At 35.2% G+C, this 21,666-nt stretch overlaps 1 protein-coding gene across 3 annotated transcripts in view; it reads right to left on the bottom strand.

Annotated features, from left to right (window-relative positions):
• Pdgfc (platelet derived growth factor C) overlaps positions 1-21,666 on the bottom strand; it is a 198,055-nt gene that overhangs the window by 135,775 nt on the left and 40,614 nt on the right. Inside the window, exon 1 of one of the 3 annotated variants that reach the window (XM_058583889.1) lies at positions 8,132-8,920. The exons of the other annotated variants lie outside the window; for them this stretch is intronic. The gene's annotated coding sequence lies outside the window, so the exon portion shown is untranslated. Of the gene's footprint in view, positions 1-8,131; positions 8,921-21,666 lie in introns of those variants that run through there. 3 annotated transcript variants of the gene reach the window in all.

Here is a 21,666-nt window from a genome sequence, read left to right as displayed (position 1 = left end):
TATATTGCCTACAGAGCATTCAAGGTTTACACCCTTTATATGAAGCACAATGCCACATTCTGTGTCATATTTAATACACTGGAAAAATAACTATCTCAAACGTATACCTTAGCCCTGCTTACAAGTCTATTATACATAATGGCATTGACCAAAGGTAATAAATGAAACCTATTGAAAGAAATATGTCCCTTGTCTAGTTGTGTGTACTAATTTATATAAAGACCATTCATTATCCACACATTCGCACATATGTTTATGTCTATAGCTGTACATGAAATACATGTAACAGACAATTTATACACTGGTACTTCTGGAATTATCAGGTTCAAAATTTAAAAAATTAATATGAACTTGGTGTATCTAAACAACATAAACCACTTGCTCAGATTTCTTAAGGTCCTAAATTTTTTAAATGTTTTTTGCTCTTTTTTTCATTAAAATTATATCTACTGTTAAAGAGAGAAAAAAAATCCTCTTCATTCCAGAGTTTGTAGCTCACCAAGAGGAGTGGTTTCATTTATTCATTTATGTAATTTTAAAAAAAGGAATAATCACTTTCTCCTTTTGATTTACAATCACTTGTAAAATATGATACAATGGAAAGTAACACTACAATTTTAAGAGTGGACACATGAATAATAAGAGTGAACTTCCTGATTTTACACTTTGCTGTAATTAGAAGGTAGCTTAGGGGGATAGTTTTTTTTTGGGGGGGGGGTAAGATTTATGATGTACTTTTAAAAAATCCTGAGCATGGGCAAAATTTATCTTTGAAGTTAGGGGATATAATTAAAATGTAAATAGACCTTGGATTCATAATGCTTTCCTATCTGTTGCTCAGTGCAGACTTGGGTTTCTAATTGTTCTTTAGCATTGTTTTGAAGCAAGTTAAAGGCCAGAAAAGGGAAATACAGGATGGGCTCCCCTTGAAAGGAAATTAAATTTAGCACCTCAATTACTTATAACTCTATGTAATTTTAAAATAAACTTTTAAGTTTAGAAACATTTTAAATGAGTAAAAAAAAAAATGTGAAAATAATATCAACTATCTAGATAACCTACACCGAATTTCTCCTCTCATTAACATCTAATATTCCTACAGTACATTTGTCCTAATCCTTCAACCGACGGTATTAACTGTTATTAACTAATGCTAATATTTTATTCAAAGGTCCTTAGTTTTTGCCTAAAGTCTTTTTTTTTCTGTTCAGGGATATCATATTTACACTCAGTCACCATGTTAAGTCAGACTTCTCAGACATTCTTCTTATTTTTGTAATGACTGATAATCTTGAGGAGTACTGGTGAGGTATTAAGGTTTCTCAATTTAGATTTGCTTCTTAATTCCTCCCCATAATGTGACAGGGTTTATGGGTTGTAAGAACCCCAAAATAGAAGTTTTGCCAGTCTCCTCCCATTCTGTCAAGAGTAGGGTCTCAAGAAGACTTTTCACTGTTGATGTGAACTCAACCCCTTGCTGGAATGGTATTTGTCAGGTTTCTCCATTATAAAATTGTCCTCCCTGCTTTTGGCTCTGGTCTTCTGAAAGAATTAAAAGTCTCACCCCACACTTATGAAGTGGGAGTTACGCTTCACTTCCATTATGGCTTGGATCTTTAATGTTCCCCAAAAGCTTACCTGTTGAAGGCTTGGTCCCCAGATGACAGCAAAATTGGGGAGTGATGGAAACTTCGTGGGACAGGGGCTAGATGGAAAAAGGCTGCAGAGGCACGTGCTTGAAGGAGATACGGGGACCCACATCCCCTCTATTTTGTGCTTTCTGGCTGCCATGAAGTGAGCAGATTCCTCTGCCACCTGCTTCTGCCATGATGTGTGCTTTACGACAGGTCTAGCAACTGGATGAAGCAACCGTAGACTGGAACCTCTGACTCCCTGACTTTTTTCAAATCAATAACCTCAGGTGTTTTGTCACAATGACAAAAAGCAGACTACTACAACTTCCTATCTACAAAATGTATTTGAATTTTGTCTGTGTAAGAAATTTTGTCTCTTTTTGTCCTTTACTAAACTATTCAATACTTATTTACATCACTATAGATATTAGTTTAAATGTTACATCAGCATGAATTTGACATGTACTTTTTAAAGTCACTTCTACATCTGGCTACTGCAATCTATAAAAAATGGTAATTTTCCAATACAAAAGTAAAATGAGTATCATCCACTGTTTTATTTATATTGAAATAATAGTAGAGAATAAAAACTTACATTAAAACATTCTTTTAAAAATTAGATTTTGGGGGGCTGGGGTTGTGGCTCAGTGGTGGAGCGCTTGCCTAGCATATATGAGGCACTAGGTTCGATCCTCAGCACTGCATATAAATAAATAAAATAAAAGTCCATTGACAACTAAACAATATTTTTTAAATGAGGTTGTTAAACATATATAATTTAAATAAATGGTCCTTGATTCTTCCATAGAATAATACATTCTAGCATCAAAGGCTTGTACTTTAATTGGTGATAATGTTATCTATCAAATTAAAAATCAAAATTAAAGTAGATATAAACAGATTTCCATAAGAACACTGGAAACCGGGAAACCTAAACTTCCAATCAAAATGTAACAGCAAAACAAGCCAATTTTATTAGCTGTCATAACTATGTAACTCTTCCATGATTACTTCTGCAGGTATACTTAGAATATCCACATTACTTAAGGTGGCCTTTTGAGGACATTAGTGAATAAGTCTGATTCAATAATTTCAAAGTTGAAACTTACTAAATGGAACTTCCTGGACACTTAAAAAATAGATAAACATTATAAATTTCTACTGATTTAAAGTAATTAACAGTGACAGAATTCAAAATAGTGGTTACAACAGAGAAAGGTACTGACCAACTGGGTGAAAACAGGTAAAAATATTCTCAGCAATAAATTTAAGATTCATATAGTTCCAACTTTATTATATGTATTGTCATGGTTAATTTTATGAGCCATTCTGACTAGAGCTAAGAGATATTCATATAGTTAGTAAAATACTATTTCTTGGTGTACCTGGGAGGGTGATTTTGGAAGAGATTAGCATTTTAATCAGCAAATTTAGTGAAGATCACCCTCACCACAGAAGAGTGCATTAATCATCTATTGAGAGTGTGAACAGAACAAAATGGTTGAAGGGCAAATCTGATCTCTATGAGCAGGGACATCCATCTTCTCTTGCCTTGGGACACTGATGTCCCTGGTCTCAGGTCTTTAGTCCGGAACTGACTGTTCAGAAGTCTATTCTCATCACCCCAGCGTACCTGACTGTGGGGCTCGGTTACATGTTTAGTGTTCTCTATGCCTAGTTTTCTCTAGGCATCTCTACTGATAACATTACAAAGATAACCAAAATAAAGCATGTTAGAAACAATATTTTATTGGAAAAAGGTAACATTTTTAGACAAACGCGTGAAGGGAAGATTAAATGCTTTGATGAAGTAACAGAACCAAAATCTTCTACAATGTACAAGAATTATTTTCTTAGTATGAGGCATTTAATTTTCTATGTTTTGTTCATGTCAAAATATGTTGCCTAAAACTGATTTTTCCAAAGTTAAAGGATACTATTAAGTTTGTATACTATATTAATGCAACTTCAAATAGGCATATTACTAAAAAAGTTGAAGACATATGGGACCTTTAAAAGTTAATCATATACATTTTTTTAATTTCTAGGATAATCAAACTTCCAAGGAGGTAGGCCCCTGAATGGCCTATCTTATGCTGGATGTCAATTCTGTCTCCTTTATTGTATAGTATATCAATCAATAAACCAATCCATGTGAATTCAGCCAAAATATCTTTCATAATAGAAATTAAGTACTGACTGTAGGAAAAACAAATTGTACTTTTGTCAGATAAATAAATAGCAATACTGTTTATTAACTATTCATTTTACTCAGAACATGTACGTATTTGGAGTTCAGCATTCACACTGAGAATTTTACACCATAAAGACTTAAAATTAAGAGGACTAAGAAGAGTATAACAATAAGAGATTTTTTTAACACATGACTTTTAAGTATCATCTGTCTTCAATGTCTTTGCAACATAAAAACTAAACCCCCCTTTTTTACACATTTTCATCTTTTGTACCAAATTTTCTTAAATTAAACATTTGCTAGTGTTCCAGTGATTGTATAAAATTTCTACCAAAAATGCAAACAAAAGAAAATTCAACTTCACTTAATTAACTTTAACAATCCACATTCAGAAGAATAGAACAAAAAATTCTGGCATTTTGTTTCCTACAATGGATACAATGAAGATTAATTTTTCTTCTTACTTTGCATCTTTTAATTCAGCTCCATGCCTACAAACAGTTAGGACCCCCACTCACTCCCCACAGATGACAAGAACCTTCAAAATGTTTGGAACCTTCAGACTTGTGTTGGAAACCTCAATCAACAGGTGGAGCTCTGCCAGGACTCTTTGGGTTGGGCATCTCAGGATGGCTGTGTCAGTCACTTGAAGTATGTGTATTCCAGAATACTGGTCATTATTGGGGCACCCCTACATGATCTCCATAGATATAACCCCTAGGAGTGAGGTTCCATGATGGCTAGGATCTCCATGCCCTGAAGCAGATGCCTCTGAACCCCAAGTCCCCCAAAATGCCCGGGCCTTCCCGCCCTGTCCTGGAAGATGGAAGCAGGAACTTCTCCTTATATCTTATTTAACAAATTAAATTTTCTTTCTAAGATGTCCACAGCACAATAATAGACTAATAATAAAACATTAAAAGACAGTTTACTGTTGTCACCACAATATTCTAATTATCTGGGGTGCAAGGTGCCATGTATAACACTTCCCCAGAGGCTATTTACTGAACAATTTTCTTCCCATAGTTATCTCCATTCGTGTACATGTAATTATTTATTTCAATCTAGAAATGACAGTTTAGTTAGAATATTTCTATAAATGACACTAGCTGCCAACACCAAAACAGAAAAGCTTGAAGTTTGAAGAACAAAAGGTAGGGCACTTTTAATTCCAAATATTACAAAGCATGAATATTGACTAGCAATGGGAAAATGTTACCACAAGAACATTAGACAAAAAACAAATTAGGCAAAATTTCAGTAGGTCTGTAATGATATCCTAACTCTATTTTTGTAAACCATGATGCTTTGAATGACATCCTTCCCAGCCAGTTACTTGGTGTTGACTTCTGGCTAACTCAACCTATCAAGCATTTAACTATGTCCACTCAAGCCAGTTATCTCTCAAAGTTATCAAGCATTTAACTATGTCCACTCAAGCCAGTTATCTCTCAAAGTTATCTCTACTAGGTATTATCACCTCAATAGATTTAGGGGAAAATCAAACAAATATAGTAGCATTATTCATAGCAAACAAAAGTTGGAAACAAGACAAATGCCCACCAGCTGATGGATGATTAAACAGAATGTGGTATATCTAAGCAAGGAATCAATACTTAGTCTTAAAACGGTAGTAAGCATAGATATGTGCCCCAAAAATGAAAGAACCTTGAAAACATGCTAAGGGAAAGAAGTCAATCACAAATAACTACACATATATAATTCCCTTTATAAAAAGTACCCAAAAAAGGCAAATCTCTAGAGGCAAAAGTACATCAGTATTTGCTTAAAGAATGAGATATCTGAAGGAGTAAGAAGTTGAGCACTAAAGAGTAACAGTTACTTCCTGAGGTGATGAAAACATTCTAGAGTTCACTGTGGTGATGGTCACACAACTCTGTGAATACACCAAAAACCATTTAATTGTACGCTTCAGATACATAAGCCTCTTTAAAATGGGTTTCCTTTGAGTCTTTTTCCTTAAGAAGCAAATGAAATCTTGAAAGATTTCATATATCCCTGGGCATCAATTACCACTTACATGTCAAAACATTCTTGCAGGTACTGATTCCTACCTCCATTCTTTAGCTAAGTAACAGGACATTTGTAACAGAAATTTCTAAAACCCCTGGGTCAATCATTTGGCTAACAGTTTTATTGAGATATAATCCACTCAGTCCTGTAGTTCATCCATTTTAAAGTGTATAACTCAATAGTTTTAGTGTATTCACCAAGTTGTACAACTAATATGTTTTAACTAACTCACTAACTTGATTAAGAAAGGACTGCCAGGGACTGGGGTTGTAGCTCAGAGGTAGAACACTTGCCTAGCATGTGGAGTCACTGGGTTCGATTCTCAGCACCACATATTAATAAATAAAAGTAAAGTTCTATCAACAGCCAAATTTTTTTTTTAAAAAAGGACTTGCCATCATTTTATTCTAACTTTCAAACCTAGTATTTACTCTTATCATAACTACAAAAAAGATTGGCTCAACAAGGTCTCAGAACACTGTCTTTGACAAAATTGAACACTTTAAAATTAGCCAATGCCTATATCCACCCTGGCATAAAACTACCTTCTCCTCTTTTGTTTTGTTTCATTTAATTTGTATAAACTTGGCTGAGATGAGACTCAAGTGGGCTGAAGAATGAAGGGGCTCCCATGTTCCTGTACTTCCTCTGTGTTCTCATAAAACCCAGGAATAAGTTTCCCAAGAATAATTATCTCTAAAGAGATATGTAAGTCTAACACAAAAGGTCTCACATTTACTATACGTATAACAATTGCAGACACAAAAGAATATTGTTAAATTCTGTCTCTACCCCCAGGATAAAACATATGCATTATCGTAGGGGTTTCAATAAACATAATTTTAAAATCATTTTTAATTAAGCTGAGTGCTTTCATACTTGGACACTAATTATGCTAACATTAAAATACAATGTAAAAATTCTAACTAGACCTTGAGTCTGATCTTTCACTTACATATTTAAAAACATGGGGGAAAAAAACTTCTAAACGGGATTTAAAACGGGAGTTACAAAATATTTATTCTGCAAAATCTTTAACAAATTAATTTAATCTAAATATAACAGAACTAATTCACATGATTTACATTCAATGGAATAATTTACTTACAAGTAGAGTCTAGTAGCCTTCAAACTTCCATAACCTTAAAAGAAAATTCGGTACCAACTATAAATAATACTCTTCTATTTTCATTTGATGCTCAAGTAGATCCATACTCCAAAGTACTTGTCTGTTCTAACACTCTAAAGAGTTTTAATTTGTTGCAAATCAAATTAAATTCCATTAGTGAGGGGGAAAATGCATATTAAATTTTAGATGCATGCTTAAGTGCATTTCATTTTGGATCTTGACCTACTTTACAAAGCTTACATGGCTTAAATCAAACACTTGTACCACATCATCATTAAGTCATAATCAAATACACTTCATTATTTTTTTTTTGTCTTGTGGTGCTTTTTAAATTTGGTTTTTCTAAAGCGTATGTATCTCTTTAGAGATACCATTTTGGGGAAAGTTAGTCTAAGAAATCATAATCATTTCAATACTCAAAGAAAGATATGCAACCAACAGTGAGCTGAGCTTTTACAACCGATTTAGAAGACACAGAGGAGAGGACAGGGATTAGAAAGGTTATCAAGCATGTTATACTCATTTGTTACATTAAACATTCTTGAAAGGCAAGATGCACAAAATTTCCAAAAAAGTTAACAGCAAATTTCCTAAAGAACTTGCTTTGATTATAGAGTTTATAAACATTTCTGGCACCAAATTCATTAAATTGCATGGCAATAAAATTAAAGCCAAAATAAAGTAATTTTTACATGAACATGCATGCAGCCAACACTATTAAATGCCCTCTTTTCAGACCTATGAAAATGTTCACTTGTTTCCAAATATACAGTCAACCTGAACAGACAATACAGTTTTGTAAATGAAGAATGAAAAGCACATAGTTTAAAAGTTGTTTTATCAAGATACCTGAAAAAAGCAAAGCAGGCTGGTTTTACTAATCAAATTTTCTCAATGATCTCAGATAAAATTTACAAAAGAGGAATGATTCAATACAGGAAAATGAACATGCTTTTACATGCAGTGGATGCACAATGGTCCTAAATGACCTCCAAATTCCATAATCATAATCTGAGTACAGAATCTGTTGGTATAGAAAAGGGAGCAGTCCAAAGAACTTATTGAAAAGTTTTCCATAAAACCTAACTGAATAAAGGAAGACCAGAGCAGCCAAATGACAACCTGGTTCAATTTACTCACGTGCAATATACTCTATCCCTCTTCATTGTCCCCTTTACCCAAGACTGCTGGCCAGAGGGTGTCAGCTTTCCATTATGTGACAAACACTTGAGATAATGGACTCCTAAGGAAGTTGTTATATTAGCTTTCAGTCCTGGTGGCCTCTAGACCTGTTGTGAGGCAGCACATCCTGGCAGAAGCACATAATAGAAGACAGCTCTTTGACTCATAGCCACTGGAAGCAAAGAAAGAAACGGGGAGGGGCAGGGATCCAACACCCCTTCAAGAGCATGGCCCTTAGGGACCTAACTTCCTCCTACTAAGCCCCACCTTCTGAAGATTCCACCACCTCCCAACAGCACCACAAACTGGTGACCAGGTCTTCTTAACACAAGGGCCTTAGGGGATCCTTCCCCAAACCACACCACAGACTTTACATCTCTTTTCAAATAGTGGCCTAACCAGGCGCTGTGATCTGGGAGGCAGCACAAAGGATAGGAAAAGAAGCCCAGAATCAAAGAGAAGACTTCCCAAATGTGTCTTCACCACTCTCAGGGGAGAAGACCCACAGAACAGCTTGCACCTGAAGCAGAATACAGGTCACTGTGACTTCTGAAGTGATCTGAATAGTGACAAGAGAATATTAATCTGAATAGAATAACCTGTACAAAATATAATCAGAATTTCAAAACATTTCAGCCAAAAACAGATCTTTCCTTAACTTTGAAGCCTGTCATCCACTTTCCTATTTTGAATAGTTACTATCTAAGAAATGCACTGCATGGGAAAGAGGAACTCTATTTAAACACTGTCTCATTTAGCCCCCATGGTGACAAACAACTCTGGGAAGAGACTTCGTACCACCACTTTTTTTTTTTTTTTTTGTACCAGGGAAGGAACACAGAGGCACTTAACCACTGAGCCACATCCCCAACCCCATTTGTATTTTTTATTTAGAAACAGGGTCTCCTTGAGTTGCTTAGGAAACAGGGTCTTCTTGAGTTGCTTAGGGCCTCTCTAGGTTGCTGAGGCTAACTGTGAACTCACAATCCTCCTACTTCAGCCTCCTAAACCGATGGGATTACAGGCATGCACCACCATGTCCAGCTAGTACCACCACTTCTGCTGACAGAAATCCACTAGAGACACAGAAGGAACATTCAATATGGTAGATGGAAGTCTGGACACAGAAAAGCTCCCAAGTGTATATCATCACCAAATTTCTGTATCATCTCAAAAAAAAAAAAAAAAGAGTTCTTCTGTTTCAAAATAGTTTATATTTTATATAATTTTTTAATAAACCAGTAGATACCCTCAATTAAAACAAAAGCTAATGAGCTGGAAAGTGTTCATATTTTGAGACTATACAAATATTTGCTTTAGAAAAGCTGAATAGAAAGGGAAAATGGACACATATGTACACATGCATCCCACTATAGTTTTTCCTTTGGGTGGGGAACAGTTCTTCCCAAGAATTTGCCCTGGCCCAACTTAAATAAAAAGTATAATTGTCAACCTTTTTCTTTTTTAAAAAAGATATTTATTTATTTATTTTATTTATTTCATACATGACAATAGTGGAATGCATTACATTCATAATTATCCCTTCACAGCACAATTTTTCATAACTCTGTATTTAAATTGCCAACCTTTTTCTACTTTCTCTGATTCTAAAAGCACATAGTTCCAAAGATGGTTCTTTTGTTTGGAAAAATATAATGAAGTCTTTTGTAAGTGCCAAGATAGGTTGGAGCCTTGAGAGTTAAATTCTCCTGCATAATAAAATAACGAAAAAAAAATGTAATTCTAGGCAGACATCTAGAAGTGAAGATATAAATAGATTGCAATTGAGAATGGACCCCTCAAATATGGGAGGAGACGATAGCTGTATAGAATGAGAAACCAGCAAGGTAGTCTCTGCAAGAGGGGTAATCACAAACTCTTAAGATTGCTAAGCAACCATAAGTTGTTCTCTTCCAGAGCTATGCTGAGTCACATTTCTTATTTATCTCCCATTCTACAATCTGTCTATGACATATAAGAGCTTTTAATTGGCTACAAAGAAAGAAACTAGGAACCAAGCTATGAAATTCAGGAAAGAACAAAGCTACAGAATTCAGAATGGCAGGAAGAGAAAGGCAGGTGACCAACAACCCAATCAAAGTATGAGCAGGCATTCAGAACAAAAGAAAATTTACTAGCATCCCAGCCTCCAAAATACTGAGAGTGGGACTGAATTTCCCATAAAAAAATGGAATGGGGTAATTTGGGTTATTAAGAGAATATAATTTCAGAGGTTCAGAAAATTTGGTGAGCATGAATTTACCAAAAAATAAAAATTAAATTAAAGGAAAGGGCAGAGGAAGAGAGTAACGGAGGAGGAAAGACAAGGAAATTTGTGAAAATAAAATTTAAAAAAGAGAAGAGAGGAAGGGAAGGAGGAAGGACAAATGCTGACCAGGTGTCCCTCTCCCCACTGTTGATGAAACCAAGAGACAAAAAGATGTTGCCTGTGTTAACCCCATACATTCAAATTTACAATGAGGATCTGAGTAATTTTACCATCTAGTTCAATCCTCTCCAATGTATAAAAACAAATGTGACTTTCAGAAAGTTAAGAGCCAGCCTGGTATCTTACAACTCTTTAGGGACAATTCTCATTCTATCCTGAACCACTCACTTTTGGAAGTTCATCATAAGAAAATTTAACTTAGTATAAATGCCCTAAACTACTGTTTCCAAGAATGTCAGGGAACTCTATTGTTGAAAGAAGCACAGATAATTATTTCTTCTAATTTGAATTTCCTTGGGTGATAATTCTAATTTTTCCCCAACTCATAAGCCATCTTCTCAATGTTCTTGTCTCCCTAGCAACTACCTCCATGCTTTTCATTTACACACACACACACACACATACACACACGTGCCAATTGATATAAAAAACTCCTTAATTGTACTGACATGGATATGGAGACTATTGTGATGAATGTGGCCCAGCCCTATATTTCATAGAGCTTCAGCCCAGTGGGAAACAAAAATGAAAATCAGTGTAATTAGGGATATGAAACTCTGCATTGTCAAGGAGCCTAGAGGACAGGCTCTGATAGTGTTATAGTGGCTATACAGGGACTCATCTTCCTGGGGTCAGCTAGGGAGGGAGGACAGCAGTGTTTCTGGTTCCTAGTTCAGTTCCTAAATACAGCAGGTGTTAGTTAAAGACTTCACCTGTACTGAATTTTGAAGAACAGACTCTGCTATTTCATATAAGCTTATCTAGAAAATTCATTCATTTATTCATTAAATGACTAATATATGCTAAGTACTACAGCAAGCATTCAGAATATAACACTGAACATAATGTACCCAGCTCCAACCCAGAAGTTTTTTTTTTAAGTTACACACAATTAACTCCTGTTGTGATATGCATTTTAATAGCAGCAAGAAAGAGGGTCCTGCAGAGTCTAGTTTGATGCAATGAACTGAACTTCAAAAAATGTAGTTTGAAAAAGGTCAGAAGTATGCTTTGGCATTAATGACTAAGACTACTAGCTAACATGCCGAAATGGGAGAAAATGAGCTACAGAAGACAGAGTCAATTAATACCTGAAGGAGGAGGGAATATTCTGAGAAGATGAAGGTAGAAAGGGCTTGAACCTGGAAGGGTGCTGGGATGCTACATACTCCAAGTGAACCAAGTAAGAGGTGGGGCCTACTGAAAAGTCTTGAGATCAGTGGGGGGTATGTCCCCAAAGGGGATTGTTGGCCTCAGTCTCTTGCTCTTCCCTTTTTGATCCCTGGTCATGACATGTGTGGTTTCGCTCTGCCATGTGCTCCTACCTTGATGTGCTGCTTTACCACAAGCCCAAAGCAACCAAGCTCACAAGGACTGAAACCTGAAAAACTGTGATCCAAAATAAACCTTTTCCCTTTATTAAGTTAATTGTCTCATTTTATTATATTATAGAGCTGACCAACACAGTGACATAGAAGGTGAAACCAAAAAGACAAATATGAGGTAACATTTAGAGAATAAGTTCAAAAGATATAGTATTAGAACACAAGGAAAGAAATTTTAATATCCCATGCTTGAATTAAAAGTTCATAGGAAATAAGTGCAGTAATGGGATTCTCAGACAAATAAAGAAGGAAACCTGATTAAATGTTATCTCCTAAAACTATAATAAAAGGACAATGAAATCAACCCCAGCAATGTTTGGATCATGAACTGAGTAAGTGAAAACAGTAAATCCTCTGTGCTTAGGATGTGTCCAGCACAGAGAAGAAATTCAATAAATTGTTCTTATATGGGTCAGAAAAAAATGATTATAAGAGACATAGCTCTGCTATAAAATCTTCTAACATCAACACTGAGTTTTTATAAGTCATCTAATCTTTCTTTTCTTATCCTTCTTTTCCTTTCCTGTGTCATTTTTCAAACATTTAAAGAGCACCTATGATATGCTGAGCAAACCACTGAAGCTAAAGTTAACGCTATCTTAATACTTGATTCCCCTTGAGCAATGATCATGGACTGTCAGCTCCTGGAACAAATGCTAACAGCAGCCTTAAGGCACCAGCATCTGCTGATCTCCAACATTAAGGCTGGGAATTTCTGGCCCTCAGAAGAGAAGGCAAGGGCAGGATCAGCCTGTGGAAGGAGACTCTGGAGCAAGAGAGGCCAAGAGGTCTTTCCAGTTATATCAAGTAGGTAAACCTGAATCTTCTGAAATTAAGCATATGTTACTAAACAAAGTTTAATAAGGAAACAAGATCCCACAAATGAAGAGTGCACTTTAATGACTGTTCTAGGTGTTAAAATGATTTTGCTATCCAAGTTAAATAGATCAACAAAAACAGGTGTCCCAGGGTATAGACAGAGATTCCATCACCTTATATCTAAATGAAAACTTCCTTCTCTCTGATGGCTTTGGGCTTCAAAGGTAGTTGCCTGAAAGTGGCACTGCACTATGGCTCTTTGTTCAGTTAACAGTTAACAGCACAGTTCAACAGTACTGTGGGATGACAGAGATGTTCTGAATCAGCATTCTCCAAAAACCCAGCCACCAACCATGGACAGCAAATGAACACCTGAAAGTGACAACAGCAACTGGGCAAATGAATTTTAAATTTAATTTTAATTAAGTTAATTTACATTTCCATATGTGGCTAGTGGCTGCCCAAATAAAGGAAGCAATAAGGCCACTGGTCTGGTCCCAATACTCATTAATAGAAGCTAGAATATAAGATGTTATATTACCTCTTTCTTTCTCTCTAACACAGAAATCAAAATTTCCTCCAACTTAGAACAGCAGTTAAAATTGTGTGTGTATGTGTGTGTGTATTATGTATGTCATATATATTATTGTATTTTTTTTGTTTTTGATTTTTTGTTTTTTGGTACCAGGGATTGAATCCAGAGGCACTCGATCATTGAGACACTTTCTCAGCCACTTTTTAAAATATTTTACTTTGAGACAGGGTCTCCGAAGTTGCTTAGGGCCTCACAAAGTTGTTGAGGCTGGTTTTGAACTCACGATCCTCCTGTCTCAACCTCCCAAGCCACTGGAGTTACTAGGTATGCACCACCTCACTCAGCTAAAATAGTATATTCTTCATAAAGCATCAATGATCAACATATTACTGAAGTTCCATTAATATATTAGCCATGTGATGTATAGTAATCCTTTTAACTTCTCTGGACTTCATCTGCATTATCACAAAGGTAATATTTTCAGCTGTTATAAGTATGACAGATCATTATACTTCACACTTCAAAAGGCATATAATTAATATACCAAGATGCTCCTGATGCCTCACTGATTTAGTAACAGTATTTGAAAGAAAGAGTATTCAATGTACTTTAACTACAAAGTACATCTTCAAAATGGACAATTTCTTTAAATAAGCATCTGACAGTCCAAGAAATACAAACATCTAATGAAGGTTTCATAAATCATTATAATACCATCAATCACAATTTATCTTTTATTATTCATTTAATCAAATGTGAATTTACTCTTAAAATATTTTGAAATCCAAAAATATTGTTAATATCATGTCAATAAATAATGTCTCATAAAAGTCACAATTTATTAAAGGGTAAGATGATGTTTCCCACAGCAAAGCCCCATCCCCATTTAATTTTCTTTTTAATGGCTTAGGTTAAAGTCAGACCTGCCAATTGCATATGTGGTGATAAAATGTCAAATTAAGTTTTGAATTTCCTATATTTTCACATATAAAAGCCCATAAGAATGCCTTATAGATTGTAGCAACATTACACCTTAGAAATGAAATTCCAGAGACCATACTGATGCCTAGTTTGACTTTGTAAATCTTTGTTTTAAAATGGCCCCAAATATTTTGATTTTATTTTCATTAGAAATAATTAGTGAAGCCAAAAGGATTAAGTTTTCCCTGTATACAATTTTAAATTTATGCAAAAAATTAATATAGATTCTTTATATTGGATCTCACATTCTCCCACAATAACATCATACAATTAAATAGCTACACCTAAATGAACACCCTCTTAAAACCATGAATCAAACTCAATGTTTTTTGAACCTTAAGAAAAAAAAATAGCTAACTTTACTAACTCAAAAAGAAAAAGAAAGAAAGAATAACCACACTATTCAATATTATTCAATGAATAGACATAGAAAAGCAGGACTGGATGTGGTTACTAATTATTTTTAAATACTTCTAATTACTAGCACTAAAGGGAAATGCTGCTGAAAGCAATTAATTTGTAAATAAACAAAGAAGCATTTTCAAAGAAAACTCAAAGCCATTTTCTTCAAGCCATCTTTTAAAATGAAATATAAAAGCAAAGATTCTTTTTCTAAGTTCAATTCAATATCATTAGAAGAGCGAACATTTGCTACTAGTTACTTTTAAAATAGCCTATGAAATTCCTGAAATTGGATGATGTAACACATATGCACACTCCAAGACATAACATCAAATCAGTCAGCAAATATTTATTCATCCTTTACTAATGAATGCAAGGAACCAAGACAAAGAGAAGAAAAAAAAGTAAAACAAAACTAGTTGATGTATGAATACAACTCATAATCCTGAGAAAGACACAGAGTCGAAAAACAGAAAAAAGGGATGGAGGTGCAATGGAAGGGCAGCATCAGTGGGACCAATGGGAAGACATAGCTGCACACTGCAAGGAAAGGGCTGTGCATTTGGGAACTGCTGATGTCTATTCTTTAAAAAAAAAAAAAAAATCCCACTTTGATGCCTCGCTACATCAGTTGCAATATTATTCTCCCAAACACCAGCTTAATATGCCAGCCTGGCAAATTGCCTAGCCTGAAGTGCACAGAAGAGCCACTCAATAAATGTTGCCCAAATGAATAGATAAAACTTTTGCTCTCTGCAAAGTTGGTCCATATAAAAGTTCAAAACTTCACTAAGACCCAATCAAGTGTCTATTCATGAGCAGCTGAACAGTTTCAACTTGCAATTTACATTTTTGAAATTGGGTCCTTTCTTGTCTATGTAAAATCATTCATCCATTTAATCATCAATCATTTATTAAGTACCTGTACATTGAATACTGAGAAAAATATTCTGGATATATTAAAGCAAGAAAAACACTCTGCTTTTCTACCTCTTAAAATCCAGTGCAGGTAAAAAAGTTTTTTGGGTTTTTTTGTTTTGTTTTGTTTTTTTAATAAATTGGATCTAAAGCAACAAGGAAAATGTAAATAGTAAGTGCTATACAGAGAATTGAAATGATGTGATGTCAAAGACAAGCTAGTTCCTTTAGTGGTCACAGAAGGAGTGTTCCTGACCCCTTCAGAAATAGATCTTGGGTCACGGATTCAAATGCAAAAGTTTATAGGGAGGTAGAGAAAAAATATCAAGAGGAGGATGGGGAATAGAAAAGGAAATGAAGTTACCAATAAAGGGTTCCTTATAAGGACAACCACCATAGGCAGCAACTACTGTTAATCCCACTGGGGAAAGTCAGGGGCATGCCCCTCAGGGATAGGGGAGTTCTCGGGGTATTTAGCACCAAATCCTATCTGCCATTAGTTGGGAGCTTACAGGGCACAGAGAATTCCCCAGTACTTCTGGTCTGCTGGAAGGCTTAAACAGAAAACAGGTAGCAAGAAGGGGAAAAAATAACAGGTTGTCACAGGGTGAAGTAGTTAGCACAGAGGCAGAGTGCATAGCAGAGTACATGCTGGGCCTGCAAGAAGCCTGGAGGAAAAGACATTTATGGTGAAATGTACATGGAAAGAAGGGTCAGGGCTAAAAGACTCCATATGGAAGGAACTGCCAGAAGAGGATGGAGCTTGGTGTGCTTAAGGAAAGTTAGTTGGCCAGAATGGATGGGACAAAGAGAAAAAATAGTATAAAATCAGGTCAGAAGAGCAGGCAAAGACCAGATAATGAAAGGCTTCAGAATCCAGGGTAAAATAGTTGGCAGGTTTTTTGCATTTTTAAAAGGTTACTCTGGTGCAAATGAATAGTAGCGATCATGACAGCAAGCAAGAAACTCAGGAAGCCCCCACCTCACCCCCCACAATCCCGAGGGGGTGGGGGTGGGGGCGGCAGGGGAAAGTTGACTTGCTGATGAAACAAGGATTCAGTTACTAGGGTTGGGAAAGAGGCTCCATCAAGAATTATTCAGACTCTCTGGGATAGGGTTGTGGCTTAGCAGTACAGCGCTCTCTCCTAGCATGTTCGAGGCCCTGGGTTCGATCCTCAGCACCACATAAAAAATAAATGAATAAATAAAGATATTGTGTCCAACTAAAAAAATAAAAAATATATATTTAAAAAAAAGAATTATTCAGACTCTTCATGAGCAGCTCTGCACATGGTAAGTGCAGTAATCCCTCCTTCTAAGAAGAAGACTGAGAAAAGCACATCAGTGGAAAGAAAACAAAAAACTGTTTTGGCTTTGCCATAATTAAATGCTTATTAGATATTTGCAGGCGAATAATTAGTTGGAACCACAGAAAAACTATACATGTACATATATTTATTTATATATGGGAGTTATCAACATAAATAGCATCTGAAGGCAAAAGAGCACATGATGTAACCCAGGGGCAGTATAATATATAAATAAGAGATGAAGATCCAAAGAATAAATTTGTGCGAATAATCTGTTATTATAACAATCACTTAAACTGCCAACTCATTCTTTCCTTCATTCATTTAATAAATATTTGCTAAATATCAAATAACTTACAGCATTATGCTAAGAATTATGGGAAACTAATGATATATATAAATTTTCTTTGTAAGTGCTTAGGATTATAAAGACCCTTAAAGATTGACCATGATAACTGTCCTAAAAGACATACAGATAAAGAACCATGAAAACTCAAGGAAAGGATTATTTTCAACTGCTGAAACCACAGAATGTTTTGAGGGGAAAATAGCATTTAAGGACGTAAAGCCTTTTACATTTTGTAAAGCTCAATCTGTAAACTGTCAGGAGGTGAGTTCATTTCAAGAGTAAAAGGATTAAAAGAACAAAACTGCAGAGGGGGGACATTGGTCTGGAGTTCATCAAATAACTCAATCTGCTTTATGATAAAATGTATGAAAATAATTGATGGTGACTATATCTAGAACACCAAAAACACATAAAATACATTTCTAAATAAGGAAAGAATTCTTTTACTATGGTGCCAAATATTTTTTGGTTGGACCTCAAAATTACAAACCATAATTTCATTTCACTTCCATTTTACATAATATCATTTTCCATTGTACTGTGTACTATGAACAATCATCATGAGCATAGAAACTCACTTCTCACTTATACTGTCCATTTGGGTTATAGTTTGCCACACTGTAGATCAATTACTGGCACCCTTTCATCTATATATCTATCTGATTTTAACCTTAGAGTTTGCAAACTCATGTATTATACTTGGATCTGTAATGTGGCAATACTAATTACTGGATCAGGGTAAAGAAAAGCAGAAGACTTTGGCTGGATAAGGAAAAGATGAAACAGGCTCAGAATAGATAGCTGAACAAGAAAGTCACAGGATGAATGAATGAGGCTCAAACGTTGAAGGATATATTGGCTACAAAGGGGTCTTAGAAACCTCTTCATGCTCTGCACTTGTCTCTTTGGATATTCTTCAATTTAGATCCATTGGTCGAGTTCCTTTTTGCCATACTTTAAGAGACTACAAAGAAGCATCCTTGTATGATGACCTTTGAAGACATTTTAGTACACAGCTCCAGAAGAGAATTTAAAATAACAGACTTCCTGAAAAGCACTGCTTACATGAGATTTCTACTTTTTCTCATATTGGTTATCGTAAGAATAAAATTAAAATAGTTACCAAAGAACTAAACATTTTTTTTTTCTAGAGTGGTTCTTTAAGAGAACAGTCATGCTAACAATATATGAATACATGGATATGAATGCCAAGCAAAATAGTAAAAAGAAACAAAGGGAAAAGAAATCATAACATGAAGAATATGCATAAACTCTCCCCAAAAGTAGAAATAATTACAAAAAATAATGTGATAGATGAGTCCATGAGAGATAATTTGGAAGGGTCAGCAGCCAAGAAAGCATTTCCACTTCTGCCAGTTAAATACTCTGAAATAGAGTGACAAAACATACCCTCAACTTACAAACCTTTCCTTTAAAAAAATGATGGAAAATATATAACTAGCAAGAAGATACAATATACCAATCATTCCACTATATGGAAAATGAATGAATAAAAATAAAAACCCTAACCCTACCCAAGCACTTTATTAATCCAATATTCAAATATCCATGTACTTCTAAAGAAAATTTGCCATTGTCTGTTGAAAACTTAGACATTATGAAAAAATACATACTATGTTCTGAGCTACCTATGTGACATACCATGGGTGGAATGGGGAATAAGTAGTATGTCTTAAAAGAGCATCTTTATAGTTCATAAAATCAGTTCTTCATAACAATAAAAGATCAACAAAATAATAGAGCTACTCTCTGTTTAAAATAAAAGCAAGCAAAAAAAAAAAAAGAAAGAGAGAGAGAGAGAGAAACTGGTTTTCTCTATGGCATCTGCACATGAAATCTCTATTCTTCAGTCTTGCGGAAAGCATCAAAACACAAAAGAATTATCCTGAGAGACAAAATCTTTCCTCCTCTCCCTCTTCCTCCTTCAATGAATGATTTACTGTTCAATACGGGTTAACTCAGGTCAGCTAACAACAAACAGGGAGCCGGTATTCAACCTTTATGTGGAGCAGAATGGAAAATAGTCCCTGGTTATTTATCTAGTCATGACTTGGGGATATTTGGAATAGTCTATAACATTTTTAAATTCCTTATTTCATGAGTTACCTCTCCTACTTTCAAATGGTCCTTTGAAGACATGGGTGTTGACAGGGCAGAACTTGTAGTGTCCGAGAAATACAAAGCCCTGCTCAAGGGCCCACACAAGGAGAGATGTTGAAAAAAATCTCCGGGTCACATGTGGTGATATGCCAGATGTTGCCATTTAATTGTGGAGTTAAACCAAATGAACTAGTTTACCCACTGGATTAATGTGTCATTAGCCTCATGTTTCTAACCTCTCAAAAGCACACTTTCACTTGCACCTCACCTAAAGGCTATTGTGTAGATACTGGGTAACTCACAGACAGTGTATGCAAGTATAAATATTCCATATAAAAGTATAATTTTAAGGATAATCTTCAAAAGTAGTATTAATTCACAAAATTTCACATAGCTTGCCTTTATTGCTGTATGATTTTTCCATGTAGATAGATGGAAAAAGAACTTCAGGCAATAGCAAAAGTGTGCACAAGCTTATACAAATTCATTAAATTTAAGGAACTGAAAGGATTACACAAGATCACTGGCTTAAGATATCTGAGGTGGATGAATGAATCAATAAGACTTTTGAGCTTCATCAAGAGAAAAATCTGTATTACAAATCCTATTGTGAATTTTCTTGGGGGAGGAAACAATGAGAGAATGAATTGCTTACGCTATCCTAAAAGATACTTTATTTAAGTAAGGCATTGCCACAACAGCTATATAATTGTAAACAAAAATGAAACTCCATTACACACTTGAGACTCCTTGTAACAATTATAATTGTAAGACAATAATTAAGAATCTAGAGCCAGGTCTGGTGGCAAACACCTAGAATCTCAGGAACTGGAAAGGTTGAGGCAGGAGAATCCCAAGTTTCAGGCCAACATCAGCAACTTAGCAATACTTTCAATTTGGCAAGACCATGTCTGAAAATAAAAAATTTAAAAGGCTGGAGATATAGCTCAGTGGTAGAGTGGCCCTGGGTTCAAACCCCAAGGCCAAAAAAAAAAGAAACCTAGGTTTATTATTTTGTCATACAGAAAATTGAGCCTCACTAGTTTTCATTATCATCTTATTTCATCTTGTCCAGCAATCCTATAAATGTATATTAATTTATTTTTCCAGCTACCTTCTACTGGAGGTGTAGGTTGGGGCAGGGAATAGCCAGCAAAGTATGGAATGCACTGAGATTGTTCTGAAAAGACAAAGTTGACAAAAATTGTGACATCAAAGGATGTGACAGTCTCAGAATTCTGACCTTCAGAACTTGAAAGCAATCAACACGAATTCTTTCGTATCATGGGTAAAATAGCAAATATTTCCTGTTATTAAACCTTTTTTGGCTTACCTTCCCAAAACTAAAGCAGAGCTTCTGAAAATATAACTGAACTGTGACAATAAAAAGATTGTTAAGAGTGCCTCTATGCTGTAGGACAAAGAGTATTCCGACTGGGAAGGAAACTTAAATTATAGGCAAAGATCCACAAAGGCTTAAGCTGCTCAGGACTGCATTCACCTCTCTGGTTATGGCAAACACTTCAGGACACTTGACCATCAGGGTTGGCCTGCCATGGGGGAGGAGAGCCAGGAACGATTCCCCCTCAACTATCTTGGAAAGAAGATCCAGAATCACCTTGAAGTGCCTCACACCTTCACTGTTTATGAAAGCAGAACAACCACACCATCAACAGACAAATACGAAGCAGTTAACTATGAGAAAGGAAACTTCTGGCCCTGACTCCCTAGCGTGCTCAAGTTCCTTGGAACCTTGGACCACCCACACGTTAACTATGCTAACTATCCTCTTAAACTAAAGTGGAGATATTTGTTCAGAATTATGGTTTATACTTACAGGGGAACAAATCTTTGCGTAGATTTTAAACATTACATTTATAAGAGCTGTTTAAAAAAATTAAATCTGTTGAACAGAAAACTCTCAGGTAGTAGAGTGCACTTTAAAATGTTTTTTAAATTTTAAAATATTCCCCTTAAAAAATCAGTCCATACATTCCTCATAAACAGTATAATTCAGCAATATTTAAAAATCATTTACAATAATTTACCATGATCTATACAATATATAATCTTAGTTTAAAAATAGCTCAAAGTTAAGAAAATGTATAAATAAAAGGGATAAAAGAAGAATATTTATTTACTAATGTACTAAATTTAATCTATTAGACACATCTAATATTCTTGGTTAGAAATAAGGATGTATTTCCATGGTAGAGTGTTTGCC

Source organism: Marmota monax, unplaced genomic scaffold (assembly GCF_021218885.2).
Source record: "Marmota monax isolate L192 unplaced genomic scaffold, Marmota_monax_Labrador192_F-V1.1 WCK01_AAM20220418_F8-fsc00002, whole genome shotgun sequence".
In the NCBI taxonomy this organism is placed as follows: domain Eukaryota; kingdom Metazoa; phylum Chordata; class Mammalia; order Rodentia; family Sciuridae; genus Marmota; species Marmota monax.
This window is presented reverse-complemented; position numbering and strand designations above follow the sequence as displayed.